Below are 5,754 nucleotides of genomic sequence, written 5' to 3'. Positions count from 1 at the left end.
CTTAGTAATTGGAATTTATGAGTTTTGTCAAGTGAAATTGGTGATGAAAATGGAGAAGACATCAGTAATGGAGGAAATCGAATAAGGGAGAAAGAAAAAGGAAAATAAAAAAGAGAAGAAAATAAAAAAGAAGAAAGAAAAGAGAAAGATAAAGAAAAAAAGTACTAATAAAAAGAAAATAATGTTTGTAATACACTTTAATATAATTAACGAAAGAGTTAATTAATTTGGGTGGATTCCGTTTCGAAAAGGGCATATATGGGTCAACTGTGTAACTCTAAGGGCATATATGGACCAACTATGTGACGGTAAGGGCATATTTGAGCTAAAGTATTAATGAAGGGAAAATGTGATCAATATCGTATAGTATAAGGGCATATTTGGACCTTTTCCGATACTATAATAATATCTTTTACTTTGTGTTCTAATTTTTTTAATCTCTAACACTCTTTTTATGGAATAAATTTATGTACCCTAAGATTTTTCTTAACTTGAAAAATAATTTCACTCATATGATAAATTTAAAAAATAATTGAATTGGATTCTCTTGCTAAATAATTAATTGAAAGACTTAATATTGGTCTTAACACAAAAAATAATTTATTTTATGCTGATCCATATTCTTAATATTAGTTCATCTCTTGTTTTGAATATTTAATCTTAATTATAATTTTATCCACCATAAATTTCCTTTTCAAATAGTAAAATGATTGATTTGACATTCCAATTTTAGATCTTTATGTTTGTAGAATCATTAGTGGTATTGACTCTTACCAACCATTTTTCTTTCTATTTCTCACACATTTATATTTTTAAATATTTTCTTAGTTGTTGTTTAATAATTGGGTATATTTTTCAATATTACACAAAAAATTAATTAAAAAATATATTATTTGAGTAGGAAAACAGTTCAAATATAATATAAAAATATATTTATAATGACCCGGCAGGTCGTTTTGAGAGTAATAGCCCTGATTCCCTATTTACTATTTCCCCCATATCTTTTTCTGCTTATATGACTTGTCGGGAGGTTTTGTTTTTGGTTTTGGAGCGTTTTAGGACACTTAGCCCCTAAAACGGAAGCTTAAGTCTTATGATTTTTGACCGTAGTCGGAACTGTGTGAAGCCGACTCCGGAATGGAGTTCCGTCGGTTTCATTATTTCCGTTGGGTGATTTTGGACTTAGGAGCGTATCCGGACTGTGAATTTAAGGTCTGTAGCTGATTTAGGCTTGAATTGGCGAAAGTCGAATGTTTGGCGATTTTGACCGGTAGTGGACGTTTTTGATATCGGGGTCGCATTCCGATTCCGGAAGTTGGAGTAGGTCTGTAATGTTGAATACGACTTGTGTGCAAAATTTGGGGTCAATCGGACGTGGTTTGATAGGTTTCGGCATTGGTTGTGGAAATTTGAAGTTTCAAGTTCATTAAGTTTGAATTGGAGGGTGATTCGTGATTTTAGCGTTGTTTGATGTGATTTGAGGGCTCGACTAAGTTCGTATGGAGATTTAGGACTGGTTGGTATGTTTGGTTGAGGTCCCGGGGGCCTCGGGTGTGTTTCGGATGCCTAGCGGATCGATTTTTGGACTTAGGAGGTTGCTGAAGTTTTCTGGTGTCTGAGTTCTGGTTTCCTTATACACGATCGCGTGGGGTGATCCGCGATCGCGTAAGCTAGCTGGGCGAGAGGATGGAATTGTTCTTCGCATTCGCAGACAGGGGCATGCGAACGCGTAGTGAAGTGAGGTGGTGCTTCGCGAACGCAGAGACAAGGTCGCGTTCGCGTAGGGCTAAGTGGACCAAAGCTGGGCCACGTGCTTTGCTAATCGCGAACGCGTGAGGACGTTCACGATCGCATGAGTCTGAGAGCCAAAGCATCGCGTTCGCGTAGAGTTAATTTCTGGGGCAGCAAAGTTGTTCTTCGTGATAGCGAGGCTATTTCCGCGATCGCGATTAAGGAATCACTGGGCAGACTTATATCTTTTCGAAAAATGGAGGTTTTGCCATTTTATCAAAACTTGGGTTGGGGGCTCGGATTTGAATAAGATTTTGAGGGAGTTTCAGAGATATCGATTGGGTAATGATTCTATACTCCATTTTGGTTATATTCTACTAATCTATCATTTATTTCCTCTTTAATTTCGGATTTTTGGGGTTGAAATTGGAAAAAATTGGAAGAAACTTCTTCAACAAAGATTTCGAGTTTAGAAAGGGGATTTGTGGTCGGATTTCAGTAATTTTTATATGGTTGGACTCGTGAGTGAATGGGTGTTCATATTTTGTGACTTTTACCCGATTCCAAGACGTGGGCCCGAGTCGACGTTTTAGGGCGAATTTCAAAATTTTTGTTAAAAGTATTGATTTCATTAATTAGATGAGTTTATTATGGTTATATTTATGATATGTAATTGTTGTTGGCTAGATTTGGGCCATTCGGAGCCGGATATTCATGGGAAAGGCATTGTGACCGATTGATTGAGCTTGGTTCGAGGTAAGTGGCTTTCCTAACCTTGTGTGGGGGGAAACTCCCCTTCGGATTTGGTACTGTTTTGATGTGTGGGCGTCATGTACGTGAGGTGACGAGTACGTACACGGGCTATTTGTTGTAAAACTCCATTCTTCACTAGGTAATAACATGTTTCTCCTTATTTGAGCTACACTAGCATATGTAACTATCATGTTTAGTTTATGATAGCATGCCTATGTGTCTTAACTGCCTATCCGAACTCTGTGCAGCAGTTTTAGTGAAATTTTCTATTTTTCCTTGACTTGAACTTAGTCTCAATTGTTGGTTTTCTTGCTGTAACTATTATTTCCGTTGGTTGAGCTGCATATTTACTTTGGGACTACGGAACGGTATTCTGGGAGATCCCCATATACTGCATATTTACTTTGGGACTAAGGAATGGTATTCCGGGAGATCCCCCTGTACTGCATATTTACTTTGGTACTACAGAACGGTATTCCGGGAGATCCCCATGTACTGCACATTTACGTTTGGGACTACGAGACGGTATCTCGGGAGAACCCCTGTTGTATTTCTATGTATTGCGTTGTTACCTTCTATGAATTCTTTCTTGTTAAATTTCAGTCTTTATTTTACTGCGATATTTCATTCTTGCCTCGCTTTATTATTATTTATACCAGTAGGGTCTTGACCTGACCTCGTCACTACTCGACCGAGGTTAGGTTTGGCACTTACTAGGTACCAATTGTGGTGTACTCATGCTACTCTCTGCACATGCTTTTCGTGTGCAGATCCATGTGCTCCTTATTAGCCGCATTATCAGTGAGTCGGGACAGCTTTGGAGACTTCAAGGTATATCTTCCGCGTCCGCAGACCTCTGAGTCCCCTTCTACTCTTTCCCATGTCCATTATCTTCTATATTTTCCTTTTATTAGACTCTGATGTATAGAAACACTAGACTTTACTTCTGTAGTTTGTGATTCACGATGTTTTGGGTTTTAGGATTACTGTGTATTTTTGAATAGTTGGTTATTGTACATGTCAGGCGGCATGGTACCCAGTTATATTGTTACGGCTACAGTTAGTTGTTAAATTTATGTTTTCATTTTATTATTCCGCAAATGCTAGGCTTACATGGTCGTAGATACTAGGTGTCATCACGGCGTCATATGGAGAGGAAATTGGGTCGTGACAAGTTGGTATCAGAGCTCTAGGTTCATAGGGTCGTGAGTCACAAGCCGGTTTATTAGAGTCTCACGGATCGGTACGGAGACGCTTGTACTTATCTTCAGGACGCTATGGAACTGTTAGGAAAAATTATGCTTCTTTAACTCCTTGTCGTGCGAAATTTGTTGGCATCAAAAATTCTAAACTTCTGTAATTCATTCTTTCTCACAGATGGTGAGGACCCGTACTGGAGGATTTGATGACCAGACACCTGCGCCCTCTGCTAGAGCCGCCAGAGGCTGGGGCCGGGGTGGAGGACGACTATGAGGTGCAGTCAGAGCACCTGTGCGAGCTGCGACAGAGGAGCCCCTAGTAGCTCCAGCTGGAGGGCAAGCACCGAAGGTTCCTATTGTTGCACCAGCCCTCCAGGAGACTCTAGCCCAGTTTCTGAGCATGTTCAGCACCTTAGCTCAGGCTGGATTGATTCCACTTCCTCCTGCCACATCTCAGGCCGGGGGAGGAGCACAGACTCCCGTCGCCGGTACTCTAGAGCAGCGGGTTCAGGTAGACCAGGTTCCAGAGATTGTACCAATGCAGTCGGTAGCTCCAGCTCAGCTCGAGGTTAGGGCAGTAGCTTCTAAGGTAGAGCAGCTCAGACTTGAGAGGTACAAGAAGTACCACCCACCTACCTTTAGTGAATTGGCTACAAATGATGCTCAGGGTTTTCTGGAGAAGTGTCATCGTATTCTCCGTACTATGGGAGCAACAGAGACGAGTGGGGTTTCTTTCACTACATTCTAGCTTAGAGGAGTAGCCTATCAGTGGTGGCGTGCTTATGAGTTGAGTAGTCCGGCTAAGGCAGTTTCACTTACATGGACTCAGTTCTCGGACATGTTTTTGAGAGAGTATGTCCCTCAGAGCCTCAGGGACTCATGGCACGTGGAGTTTGAGCAGCTGCACCAGGGTGCTATGACTGTGTCAGAGTATGTAGTTTGCTTCAGTGATTTTGCCCTACATGCACCAGCCTTGGTTAACACAGTTCGAGAGAGGGTTCGACGGTTTATTGAGGGACTCCACCCCAGTATTCAGATTAGTATGGCCAGGGAGTTGGAGATAGATATTTCTTATCATCAAGTTGTGAGTATTGCCAGGAGATTGGAGGGCATGCTTGCCCAGGATAGAGAGGAGAGGGAGGCCAAGAGGTCTCGAGAGACTGGTTCTTATTCTGGTGCTCATGCCCCAGCAGCTCGCCATGTTAGGGGTTATGTGAGATGCCCCGTCTATTCAGCTCTTCTAGCTGCCAGCGGTGTTCCAGCCCCTTCTAGGCCCCAGGAACCTTATTATGCACCGCCAGTATCTAGTGTGCCTCTTGTACGGGGTGTTCCTAGCGGCCAGTCCAGCAGATCTGGCCCGAGCCAGCCACAGCAGCCACGCCCTCCCAGATCTTGTTTTGAGTGTGGCGGCACTCTCCATATGGTGAGGGATTGCCCCAGATTTAGGAGGGGTGCACCTCCACAGACTTCTCAAGCACAGCATGCTCTACCGGGTCCTCAAGTTATGATTACAGCACCAATTGCCACCCCACCTGCTCAGCCAGCTCGAGGTGGAGGTTGGGGGGTTAGAGGTCACCCTAGAGGGGGAGGCCAGGCCAGATATTATGCCCTTCCTGCTCCTACAGAGGCAGTCACTTCTGATTCTGTCATTATAGGTATTGTTCTAGTTTGTCATAGAGATGCGTCGGTATTATTTGACCCAGGCTCTACATATTTCTATATGTCCTCTTATTTTGCCCCGTATTTGGTATATCTCGGCATTCTTTGAGTTCCCATATTTATGTGTCTACTCCTGTGGGAGATTCTCTTGTTGTGGGCCAAGTGTATCGGTCGTGTTTGATTGCTCTTAGTGGTTTTGAGACCAGAGCCAGTTTATTATTGCTCAACATGGTGGACTTTGATATTATTTTGGGCATGGACTGGTTGTCGCCCCATTATGCTATTCTTGATTATCACGCTAAGACAGTGACGCTGGCTATGCCAGGATTACCGCGATTAGAGTGGAGAGGTACCTTAGAGTATACTCCCAGCAGAGTTATTTCATTTCTTAAAGCTCAATGAATAGTTGAGA

This window comes from Nicotiana tabacum, chromosome 22 (assembly GCF_000715075.1).
Source record: "Nicotiana tabacum cultivar K326 chromosome 22, ASM71507v2, whole genome shotgun sequence".
In the NCBI taxonomy this organism is placed as follows: Eukaryota; Viridiplantae; Streptophyta; class Magnoliopsida; order Solanales; family Solanaceae; genus Nicotiana; species Nicotiana tabacum.
This window is presented reverse-complemented; position numbering follows the sequence as displayed.